This window comes from Ornithodoros turicata, chromosome 5, assembly GCF_037126465.1.
Source record: "Ornithodoros turicata isolate Travis chromosome 5, ASM3712646v1, whole genome shotgun sequence".
Classification (NCBI taxonomy): domain Eukaryota; kingdom Metazoa; phylum Arthropoda; class Arachnida; order Ixodida; family Argasidae; genus Ornithodoros; species Ornithodoros turicata.
In genome coordinates, this window is record NC_088205.1 from 8417672 (window position 1) to 8430887 (window position 13216).

The 13216-nt window shown below is 45.7% G+C and overlaps 1 protein-coding gene across 3 annotated transcripts in view; it reads left to right on the plus strand.

Moving 5' to 3' along the window:
* LOC135393951 (oxysterol-binding protein-related protein 8-like) overlaps positions 1-13216 on the plus strand; it is a 53329-nt gene that overhangs the window by 20321 nt on the left and 19792 nt on the right. Inside the window, exon 1 of one of the 3 annotated variants that reach the window (XM_064624327.1) lies at positions 6877-6900. The exons of the other annotated variants lie outside the window; for them this stretch is intronic. The gene's annotated coding sequence lies outside the window, so the exon portion shown is untranslated. Of the gene's footprint in view, positions 1-6876; positions 6901-13216 lie in introns of those variants that run through there. 3 annotated transcript variants of the gene reach the window in all.

The window sequence follows — 13216 nt, forward strand, 5'->3', positions numbered from 1 at the left end:
CAAAGTAAGAACTGTAACTCATTTACAACTACAGTTAACTATAAAAAGTAATTGAGTTACACTCAGTTACATTCATTTCAGTACATATTTTTGCTGTATATACGCTTTATAGCTTTATTGTACATTTCATGAAAAGACTGAGTGGACTAGATCAAAGACAGGAAAAAGACGACTTATTTGTTGCAGTGGAGCACAATGATTATAATGCAATCGTAGGATTGCTGAGGAAATCATCAACAACAACAACAACTTTATTTTGAGATGACGAATGGGGAGCTTCATCGCATGGGCGAGTATCATCGCTGAGGAAATCTCCTTATTACTTCTTAGCAGAAACATCAGAATATTAGACAGCGGACTTTTTGTCATGAATACACCACCAAGAGTAAACATACTCCATCAGATCACTGCTGGATGGCCCCACACTATACTTCATGAAGGCTTCAAGCGGGTTGACTTTTCAAATTACGTATTTCTCCCGTGTTCCAGCGCTCTCGCTTTCGCCACAGTGAAATGCGAAACTTTCAAGTAGCCTCCTCAACGACCATCCTTGTGACCTCATGAGACCTTCCACTATAGAAGCTGCAGCTCTCATTGCATAAAATAAAATGTTTTCCAGATTATTTTAAGTTGTCACATGGACAACGGTCTATTTTGAATCTAGGATGAGTGTAGAACATGCGATGAGGTCCTCGTTTAACATTTGCTCACCACCTTCTTGGTTGGTAGGCATGTCCAGCCAACCACATACATATACGTCGACGACGAACGTCAAGAGACAAGACCGCATTGTCGTGACCGTGACTGTTGCGTCCATACAGCGTTCCGGCCACGATAATCTCGTCTTTCGAGTCTGAAAGAGGAAAAAAACGGCGGACATAGCGAAATACGCTCGTAGGTTCAGCATTTGAGACGAGGCTGTATCCCAGTACTAGTTGTTCCATAAGTAATTCCGAGTGAATTAAAAATTACACCCAAAAGCTTTCAATTACAGTTACAATTGCACAATATGGAATGTAATTCTGGTAGTAATGAATTTAAGGTAATAATTAATTGCGGTGATCGAATCCTTGCTTTGCGGGCCTGGTGTCGTCCTTGATGACATAGATGGACTTGTAATCGATACTGGGGACGGCACTGCATATTGTGCCTCACCGCCCTCAAATTCCTCGCATGAACATGTTTACGAATTCGTCCTTCGCGCGTACGCATATAGGCGCTATGCTCAGTTTAGGACGCTGATTACTAGCCCCATTCCAAACATCCGCTACGACTTTGCGCATCTGTTCTGTCCTCGATGATATCCTAACGAGTCCTGATGATCCTCCTATAACTGATGACAGCATAAGTCACACGAGGTAAACGAGTACTGGCTGTCTAACTTCAACGAAAACTCAAAATTAGGAAATATACTGGATGAGACGACGAAGAAACAGAAAACGCGATGTTATATGAAAGAACCGCAGAGCAGGACGGATGACGTTTTGTTAGGAAGGCGTGGCTTTTCTGCGCGAGTTGACTTCACCGCCTGGGAACTTTATTTGCATGCAAATGACATTCCTGCCGAAATTTCGAAGGGTCGTGTGTATAGAAGAGGGTTCGGTTAAATCGATTTGCTGGGCGTCGGGTTTGTCGCTCTGTGGGCATTCATCACGTTGATCTCTGTTTATGGGAATTGCTGGTGACGTAGAGTGTGATTTTAAAAGGAGTGTTGTAACGTTTAATGCGATAATCATCGTGACTGTATACGTCGTGAGACAAACTCTAGGATTGTGAGCGAAGCCATATGCACTTGATCGGCGTGTAGATTAGTTTTGCCCACGTTTGAGAACACTCGGGTATCTTACGGCATACCCGGGATTTAAAGGAGTACAGAGGGCCATTCCAAAAAATTTTCAGATTAAGACGTCTGATGAAAGTGTGTGTGTCGTTTTATCGAGTCACATAAACGAGGAGGAGAAGGTATGATGCCACGTCACCGATGACGTTACAAGGAGAACTCGTTCTGGTTCGTCAATCAGTGGGGGTCAGCGCCTTGTCCCTTTGCCGCCGTAAACCAGTTTTGCCAGTTCTCCCGGATAATTGGGGATAGAAGGAGCGGCCGAATCTTGTAGCAGACGACAGCGGAGTAGCAGACATTTCTCTGGACCAATCAGCGAGCGTTCTCCTCGTAGCGTCAGCGCGAGGTTCCAGGCAGATCAGAGGCTAGTATACTGCTCTCCACCGCCGTCCGCCGTTGCGCACGGTCGCTTTTTGCGGCGTACTTTAAATTCAATTTCCGCGATAATCATGACTCTGTGGTGTGAATTACTTCTCATGGTGCATCTTATTGGCCTACTTAACGTTTTTATAGGAAGAAAACAGGGTGTTAAAAATGACTTCTGTGCTACTTTAGCGTCCATTGCCAAGGATGACATGTCGAAATATTGTGCCCTGCACCGAGTGGGTGGCGACCTCGGCCGGGTACAAACACGCCTGGGCCGTGTGGCTCTGGCCACCGTATACACGGCTCGGCTTATGGCAAATTCACCTGGACGGTCTGAAGCAGCTTTTTTCCCCTTTCTCTCTCTCCCCCTTCTCTCTCTCTCTCTCTTTCGCTCCCTAGCGGGAGGATGCGCGTTTCACGAGTCGATCCGGATTCGATTGGCGTGTTTCTTCTGGTCGTTTCAGGTCAGTTCGCTCCACGACAGAGCACTCTTTCTTGCACTGTTGAAACAGCTCGGATCCAGCCGCAGTTCCAACGAATCACTGTCGTTACTTCCGGATCTTGCGAGGGCGAGCGAGAGCGAGTATTCGGCTGAGGTGCTTGGCTGGAGCGTGTTTGTTTTCCGCTTGTAGTGGGTTCGGATTGGACCTCGTGCCGGATTTCGTTGCTCTGCAGCGGATCCGGGTACCCGCTCCAGATCGACAAGTCTAATCCGCCATTGACTTTTAAAAGAAATCACGTTTGGAAACCTGAACAAACTCCTTATAATAATGCGTACGCGTCGCAGTGCGGATGCTTCGTCCGATTTCCGCTAACACGCTTCCGCTCTCATTTCTCTCTCTCTCTCTCTCTGTATATATATATATATATATATATATATATATATATAGGTTTGTAAGTCAAACGTCGCCTTGCCAGTACTGGACAGCTGTTTCGGCCTTGTTGGGCTATCATCAGCAGTACGCAGGCAGGCAACGTTTGAGCGGATGGCGTCAGAAGGTCACGTGGCACGTGATGCCTCCCGTCAGGGTGTCCTAAGACACCTCTGAAAGCCCAGTGCAAAGCCAGTCAAGTGTATAAGGGAAAAGAAAATTAGCAAGAGCTCTTTGGCTGCACGTATAGCATATGTTTGTAAGTCACTTGACTGGCTTTGCACTGGGCTTTCAGAGGTGTCTTAGGACACCCTGACGGGAGGCATCACGTGCCACGTGACCTTCTGACGCCATCCGCTCAAACGTTGCCTGCCTGCGTACTGCTGATGATGGCCCAACAAGGCCGAAACAGCTGTCCAGTACTGGACATGGCGACGTTTGACTTACAAACATATGCTATACGTGCAGCCAAAGAGCTCTTGCTAATTTTCTTTTCTCTTATATATATATATATATATATATATATATATATATATATATATATATATATATATATATATATATATACATACATACATAAAGGGGAAGAAAATTAACAAAAGCTCTTTGGCTGCACGTTGAACATATGTCATTCCTTACTTCCTACACCTTCGTTGCCTGCCTCAAATTTTTTTCAACTACCTATGTATAAAAGAAAGTGAGAAAGTAAAGGGAAGAGATAAATAACGTTCACGCACTGTGTGCGCGCATCGGTGCGTGGACGCTGATTTCTCGTTTCCGCTTTAATATCAGTAACTGACACGGGTCCGTTCCGGCTGACATGGATTCGCCTCCCGACGGGCACTGTTGAAAATCACGTTAAAAGAAATCGAAAGAGTAACGAGCTGGAGGAGACGTTCTAAAACAGCGCGTCTCTTTCTCTCTCTTCCACTTTTACCCCGATAGCGACCTCCCCGCCCTGCAATTTTTCCTCGCTCGCAGTAATGATAAAAAATGTAACTCGAAAACGTAAAGGAAGACATAAAAATGTCTTTTCGTTACGTGGAGGGCTCTCGAATTCTTTTCTGCTGGATTTAATTTCTTCGCACGGACCGAATCTCCTGCTTGTCCCCTTTGACTCTTTGGACGTCTTATCGTCGTCTTTGGCGGCTTCTTGTTTGTTTGTTTTTCTTCTCTCTCTCTCTCTCTCTTTCTGTTTTCGTTTACTTTTCTGTTGTGAGGCTTTCGTCTTGTGAAGTATAAGAAGTACGTGAACTGATCTCTGTGTCCATCGAATCCATAAGATGATGTTGCTGTTGTGGTGCGCCAGCTTAATCGACTGAATAGAAGCCTCATTACCTCAAAGGCGGTATAGCGCCTGATAGATTCGACGGCCTGGACATTTCCTTCTTTATGCCCTGTCCGGAGTCTTCACGATATAGAGGTAGTTGGGTAGGGCTTGACTGTTTGTCGGTCCTTCTTGGACGAAATAGGATCGCCTTTACTGCCCGGAGGCTCGCGAAAGGCGCTGTGCCGTGTCCGTGAGAGTCGAGCATTAAGAAGTGGAAATTGTGTTTTAAAAAGCCTATTTGGTTGCCCCCTCACTGGCGCAGAAAAAGCAGTTTGTCGATCTGCACGAGCGCTTGAATCCCGGCATGCAGCGGGACCCGATCCGGGTCCTCCAGCGAAGAACAATATCGTGCTCGTTTTTCTGCTGCTTTGTACGTTTGTTTGTCTTCATCCCAAACTCAGGAATGTCTACGTACCGCATTTTATCTCTGCGGTATCCGTCTGTACACAGTAACGGAGAAAATGTTTGGGCAAAGAGAGGAGGGGACGTGACAGCTGGAAGCTGAAGCCAATGTTCTCTCACCGTCGGCCATGTTGTCAGGACAATCCGAATGTGTCGGTTTCTTTGTATCACTGTCCGTGGCGGCAGACTGTGAAAAGCGTATGCTATATCGTGAGAACGAACTCCAAGTCGATGCACTCCATGACACCTGTTGACGAGACAACTCCATTGTTTCGGTTTATTCTCTCTCTTGCTATCGGTAATGAATGGTATGGTATGGTATCGGTAATGAATGGTAATGAATCGGTATGGTCTTGCATGCGATCGGTAATTATTTTTATCCGATAATCTCGCAATAAAACGCAGTTTTGCACATAAGGCCACGTACTGTTGACGACTTCCAAGCATGTGATGACGACAGCGGCGGCAAGACTCACTCAAGACTCGATGCGATGTACTTAAAGGAGTACAGAGGGCCATCAAAAAAAAATTCAGATTAAGACATCTGATGAAAGTATGTGTGTCATTCTACCGAATAGCGCGAAAGGTTTCGATGTGTGCAATCTGTTTCCCAGAAAAAAACTCACATAAACGTAGCTCCGCGCGTTCACCCTTAACTCGCCACTCCAGCTATAACGAGGATGAGGAGGTATGATGCCACGTCACCGATGACGGTATAAGGGACTCGTTCTGGTTCGCCAGTCAGTGGGGGTCAGCGCCTTGTCCCTTTGCCGCCGTAAACCTGTTTTGCCAGTTCTCCCGGAGAATTGGGGACAGAAGGAGCGGCGGAAGCATTACCGAGCAAGGAGAAAGGCTTTATTAGAACCCCGAACAGCCGAGTAGCAGACGACAGCGGAGTAGCAGACAACATTTCTCTAGGCCAATCAGCGAGCGTTCTCCTTATAGCGTCAGCGGGAGGTCCCAAGCAGATCATAGGCTGGTACTGCTCTTCACCACCGTTGCGCACGGTCGCTTTTTGCGGCGTATTTTAAATTCAGTTCCTGCGATAATTATGACTCTGTGGTGTAAATTACTTCGCACGGTGCATCTTACTGGCCTACTTAACAGTTTTATAGGAAGAAAACTGGGTGTTAAAAATGACTTCTGTGCTACTTTAAACTAAGGAGAAATGGGCTATACCATGTTGCGGAAGAAGCACCGCATAGTTTACGCTGGTCAGTTCATCTCCTGGCTTTATGACGACGGAAATATGTCGGTAAGGGGCAAGACGACATGTAAACAAAGTCACATGACCTCAAAATGACGTTTTCTATGACGTGCGGACCAGGACAAGATGGCGGTTTTGCAAAAAGCACCCTCTTGAGCGTATAGTTACAAAGATGGCGAATTTATGTCATCCCTACTGTGCCGTGCCCCCTCCTCTACGGCCGCCGCTGCCGCGATACATTACAAAAGGTCGATTCCCGTTCGGGTCACCGAGTGCACTGCCTCTGCAGCCATATCGCTTCCTTTCCCAGGCACATTCAGGTGCGCGTTCTTCGCATATAATGAGAAGAATATTCCCCCGGGATCCACGCTTTCATTGTTTATACGGCGCTTCCTGCGAGGCTTTTCTTTGCTCAGGGCAAAGCTGAGAGCGTTTATCCTTTATGACTGGATCGGCATGAGCGCGCTTATGTAAATCTCGCGATAAGGCAAAACGCGCGAAGTAGCGTTGAAGCTTTTCCCATTTCGCCACTTCCTAGCAAGAAGATCAGCGCACGTATATATTTATACAGCGTCGTATGCGTCACTTCCTGCCCGGTAACCAAGTATAGAGAGGGCGGCGTTTCCTTTCGATTGAAGTTCGTTTCTAGTGATACATCCGCAATGTACTGAATTATGTTTTTTTTTTATTATTACTATTATGCTGCCCTCTACCGCTCGTCTACTGTCGTGCATATGTTCGCTCGTCAATCTCAAGGTTGTGTGTTCGAACGCTGGAAGTTTGATGGCGTGGTCGCGGACGTCTTCAGCGACGGAAATTAAGCGCTACCGAGTTTAACCGAATCGGAAGCTGTTCCGGTAGTGGTTCGGAAAAGCGTGATAAGGCCAATCGCCTTGTTCCTTTGAAGTGGATGACGTCATGTTGCCGACTTTTGATTTGACGGAGTGTCTACGATCTGTACTGTAGGTCGACTGCGTGCGTCCCTATCATAGTTGTCATGTGTCGCGAACCCGACAACTACTCATGATATGATTCTTTAGTAATCGTTTCTTTTCCGGCCGCGGGAATTAAGTGATAATCCTTTCGGGTTCCAGTGATAAAGGAATACCCGTAATCAGGCTGTCTGTTCGTGTCGTTAGGGGAGTCTGCAAACTGTAAATTGCGAACATTTTAACCCATCGTACGGCAGAGCTGGAGTTTATAAAAAGGAAGAAGTAAGAATGCTTGGTCGCAAGACTGAATTTGCGCACCGATCTTGCGTACTAGATAGCGAATAGACGTATAGTCGTTCTTCCCTATGCAGTCACTTCTTTAAGTAATTGCTCTCTTTCATCAGCAGAGCGAAAAAGCAAGCGGGACTCTCAATTTTTTTTTTTTTTTCTGTACACTTTGCGAGAAGGAGTTGAAAAATAGCTTTGGATATGAGAAGCCTTTGTTCGAGCTCGGAATCCCTTCGTTTCTCCATGCTTTTTTTTTTCTTCTTTTCTTTGTTACCTATGGGGTAAGGAGCAAAAATTCCACGAACAGCCTGGAAAGGCGTGTCATCTCTCAGGCTAGTATATGTATTCGCTTGTTCTTGCATTTAATGACACATGCCGCATGCACACGTGAAATATGGCGTTGTGCTTCTGCGAATTTTTGCTCATCCTCAGTTTCCTCGGCCACAGCGAACGCACGTCCGGCTTCCATGTAGAAGAAGAAGATGATGATGAAGAAAAAAGAACGGTCGAAATTTGAGTAACAGATTCTCCTCACTATATAGTTGGCATAGCAGTCGCCTAGGATCTGTTCGCGCAGGCAGCGCATCTCTTTTAGACGCTATAGTTTCGTTGTCGATAAATATTTTCTGTACGTGTTCTCCGATCACCCAAGCGGCTATCCGCTTCATCATCATCATCAGTCCTGGCCTATAGAAGGTACGATTGAAGTAGGCGCCTTTATATATATGACGCCACTTACAGGTAAATGACGTCACGGAAAGCAGAGCAAAGCAGGCTTAAGAACAAGAGTGGCCATTGAACGCAAAAGCATCAAGTAATTACCTATCCTCAGCGCCTGGCACGTTTTATCTTCCGAAACAGCGCCTTTTAGATCTCGTTTCGGCGCTCAAGCTGTAACTCCTCCCGGGGAGCTCCATTTCACAAAATGAACTCTTTACCCCGCACGCTTTAACTCTTCTCTGAAACTCCCTCACGTATCATTTTATGAAGGGAGAATCGTGTCCGTTAAATCCTCCCGCGTGCCATACAGCGGAATAAAACCAGGCTCGGTATTTTCTTTTCGCTCTTCGAAGGCGTCTCGTCTAGGGCTATATATTCTGCTCTCTCGTTTTTTATGCGCTCGACTTTCTTGAGTTACTAAGCCGATACGGAAGATTTTATTCCCGGTAACTCGAGGAAGCAACGTGGATGTTGTTTCTTGATTGCGACCGGTGAATGAAAAAAAAAAAAAGTGGTTGTATCGAGGTAGACGTCGTCGTCGTCACGTTTTCAAGGTCGAAGCTTTGGAACGTGCTGTGGATAGCTTTGCTCAGTGGCGGTCTACGAACATAGGCTATTTTTCGGGAATAGACTGCGAACGTTACAAGCTTTTGCGAGAGCATCTATCGCAGGATTTAGGCTAGTATTGACTACTTCTTGGACTTGAACATTTCATTCGTTAGCATCGAAGAGTCGAGCATTCTGTGAAAGTACAAAAGAACATTAAATACTTACAAAGACAAATCCATACATTTGGGATTACATTTCCGCTGTCGTGCGATTATAGAGCGAATCGAAAGTAGAGCCTCTTGCGCGCAAACTGCCATCAGATAGCCAAATTTCAGGTGACTGGTTTCGGTTCGGTAATAGACCTTTTTTTTAGAAAAGCAAGCGCCACCTGTGGCACGCGAGGGCTCATGGGAACGAGACGGCCAGAGGCGGGGGTAGAAGAACAACGACATTCCCGGTGTGCGCACCAGCATCGTCAGCCGGGGTAAACCATAACCGAAGCAGACGACAGAGCAGTGCCCCTCCAAGTTCCCATGCTGCTTTGCACCACGCGCTTGGTGGCACGCGCATCTTTTTAAAATCGTCTATTAGCATACGGTAGTGTGAGCATCATCGTCATCATCATCACCACCACTGCCTCCAACCAATCACCTTAATCTTCATCGTGGCATCGTCCATCCACAAAAGCGATGGGCGCGAGAGAGGCGATGGGAGTTCATCGACCAGCGGCGACGCATCAACATCTATGAACTCTTTAATTCGGCCTTTTACCAACCTAAAGCGTCCCTCTTGCCTTTGGTAACACGCCTGCTGTTCCGTACCTTTATTCCTCAACACCAGCTCCCCTGGCATAGTGGTTAAGATGATCGCTTTCCACGCAGAGACTGGGAGGTGACACGGGTTCGAATCCTGTCATCGGCTGTGCTGTCTGAGGTTTTCCCTGGGTTTTCCGAAAGACTTCCCAGACGAATGTCGGCACAGTTCCCCCTGAAGTCGGCCCAGGACGCACACTAACCTCCTTCCTGCTGTCCTCTCTCCATCTGTCCAGTTCTGTACGCCGCTCATAGCCACAGTTGCTTCGCGGCGCTAACACACACACACACAGATTATCCCTCAACATCTGTCCTGGCCAAATGGGGACGTCATCTGGACCACCACTTGTGATCACCGGCCGTCAACGACCATTTTGTGCCTGACAGTAGGGACTAAATTGATTTTATAGACGAAACCAAAACCGTGCACCTCAGGAGCGCATGACCTTCGCGGACGCCTACGGAGGAACGACGGAGGCCTACGCCAAGGCCAATCGCAATGTTTATTTTAAATATCGCGGCGCACCAAAACGCTTTTCACATGCTGCTACGCGTCAACGCTTTTTAAAAGGTTTAAAGATAACGCTTGCCATGGTAAAGTACCAAGCACCTGGCATCATTAGTACTTCAGGTACAGTACAAAGTACCCAATTCCAAATGTAATTCAAGTAAAGCATAAAGTACTAGGTAAAGTACTTAAAGTACTCATGATGGAGTACACTGCCAATTTAATTTGTATCACTTTGCATTCACTGCATATAGTACCTATGTCTTGCTTTTCTAGCAAAACTTTTGCCAGCATCCTTTGTAAATGCTATGGAGCCATGAAGTCCTACTAAGAGCTAACCCGTGAATATGAACTCAATCAGATAACATATAATTTGCAATTACGTGTACAGAGGCAATCAGTCAGCTATGCTGTGATTATGCAAAATAGTATTATACCCTGACTTATCCAAGATCACGCGCCTATAGTGTGGCGTTCCGGTACTAATCTTCGGGTATAGCGGGTAGGAAATTTCAGGGGGAAACACAGCACAAGCCAACAGAGATTGTACATTTCTGTGCACTCATTGGTGATTTTGGAAATACAACATGTTTAAAACAAAAACATGAAGAAAATAAAGAAGGATGAAGCACAATGTAAGCCTTCATTTTTATACGACTGTGATCTGCAACAATGTACCGTAATTTCACGCGTATAGGCCGCACCGCAGATAAGCCGCAGGACGCGTTTTTTGGGACGTTTTGAAAATTTTCTGGCAGATAAGCCGCAGCCGCAGATAAGCCGCGGGCAATACGAGACGACTGATTTGTGCGACAAAGGAGACCATAGAGAAGGCCATAAACCATGTGGTCCATACTCCGGGATCGGCACAGTGTACAACAGAGGAGGTCAGTTCTGGAGTTCTACCAAGATCGGATTGTGCCCTTGTGGGTGTTTTTCGTTGGCTGATGGGTCAGTGATCTTCCAGAAGACGTGAATCACTGTCACCACTTTCCTTAAAGCTGCTTGGGGGAATGCACCAGGAAGATCAATCTACTCGAATGTGGACCCGTCCCTGTTACCCACTGTTGGTGCATCGGCAGGGCAGTGCTGTTCCAGAGACACTGTCGGCCCTTTCGTTAAAATAGGCGTATGGGAAAAATACCAGGAAAAAATAGTCATCAGAAAAGCCGCACCGGTGGATAAGCCGCAGGGCGCCCGTGAGAAAAAAAAAAAAATCGCGCATAAGCCGCGGCTAATACGCGTGAAAATACGGTAATCCACGTGACCAATTAAAAGAAAACGTAAAATGTAAAAATGAAACGTGAAAGCATGTGTGTCTTTCTGACTGTCACTTTACTTCATCGTGTAATCCAATGACACATTGTGATATAGAATGATTATTAATTGCCAATGAAGGAAACAATATAAAAGATCACTAGAACTATGCATTGGGAGAACTGAAATGAGAATTGAAGTCTTCGTGCTGCCGGTTGCAGTGTCATAACGTGTCTTTGCATCCCATTCGTTTAACATAAACATAGAAGCATTGGTATACTTGTTCAACATTTCAAGCCCCTCACCTCAACAATGGATTTTCTGCTCTTTAAAAGCACAAAAATCGTTTATGGTAAAATGTGAGACTGGGACTCTTGGTCCCATTAAAAGCGCTAAGATAACGGCGAGAAGACGAAAACACGCAGATAACGCTATACCTGTGTGTTTTCGTTTTCTTGTCATTTTAGCGCTTTTAGTAGGTTGCATTTTTTATACTTTTTGTGATTTTTTTTTGTCTGGAGTTCAAGGTTGGGTACTTGATGGAAAAGTAGCGGTAAAAAAGTACTTTAAGTGCAGTACAAAGTACACGATTTGAAAGAAGTAAAGTAAAGTAAAGTAAAGTAAAGTAAAGTAAAGTAAAGTAAAGTAAAGTAAAGTAAAGTAAAGTAAAGTAAAGTAAAGTAAAGTAAAGTAAAGTAAAGTAAAGTAAAGTAAAGTAAAGTAAAGTAAAGTAAAGTAAAGTAAAGTAACTGGTCGTTTTTGCACTGAAACCCACATCAGCACGCTACACTGCGCTGCACGAAAATAATAATAATTGGGTGTTTACGTCGCGAGACAACTGAGATCATGAGCGACGCCACAGCGGTCGGTCTGTGGATTGCACAGCTGAGGGTTCTTTAACGTGCGATGAAAGCTCATCACACGGCACCCCGTATTTAACGTCCCTCGTGGAAGACGGTGTGTCTAAGCAACTTGTACCCTGCTACCAAGTTGTTGGCGTCCTCGGCCGGGTTCGAACCCGCGATCTCGGGATCAGAAGGCGAACACGCTACCGACTGAGCCACCGAGGCCGGTACTGCACGAAAATGATATGCGGAATTCGCCATCATTTGCAGACGATCGTTTGGGGACTCCCGCGGAGAGAGCTTGAGGACTGGAACCTAAACGGTAAGCAAAACTACGTTTTGCTTACCTAAGGGCCTATGCAAGACGTAGTTTTGCTCCGTCGGACGTTGAACTCGTAAACTCCCTAAATTCCCGAACTACTCCCTAATGCTTTTTGCAAGGAGCGTGGACGGAGGATGAAAAGGGACGATCTAGTGTGGAGATTTTTGAACCAGAGGGGGGAAGCGACTGACAAGTTTGTGGATTCTAACCCTCCGGAATATTGAATAAAAATACGACCACCTGGCTGATAAAAATGATGGCGTTCTTCTGGTGTTTCTCGGGTTCGCCTGTGTTTGTGCTTAGTAGCTTGATAAACTCCTTCGAAAAGGAGACACCGTGAGGTGCAGAGCGTACCCGTACGCATTGTGCACGGGTCTACAAGGCTTGGCTTCGCGTGGTCTATCACGAAAGAGCAACACAAATGTAATAGTAACTCTTTCAGCGTGTGTACTCATTAACTCACGGTATGACATTAATAATGAACTTTGAATATCACACGTTTAGATTATTAAATAGAAAAAGAAAACGAGGTTGGTGCATTCTCTGGGACAAAGCACAACGGATTCATCCTTCGCACGTCACATATACAAGCGTGCCCAAAATAGACACAACGGTTACCATAGTGACGTTTTTTCCTACGCTCCCTTTTTCATCCCTTTCGCACTGTCAGTCCGAATGAGAACTTTCCCGCGTCAATTTTTTTTCTTCTTTTCTTTAATTCATTCAGCGCATTAGAAAAGGGAAAACGGGCCTTTAGTTTTCTCTTTCTGGTTTTTGTTTTTAACCCCCGGCCGCATCCTAGAAAACAATTCGATCAATTCCACGAATGTCCGCATGATCAGCTTTTCATTTTCTCTCAGAGAATCGCGTCGAAGACAAAAAAAAACAAAAAAAAAAAAAACATCCACTGCCCCGAGCCGGCCGGGCTCGACAGACACGAGCTCACTGACACAAATTCTCCCTTTC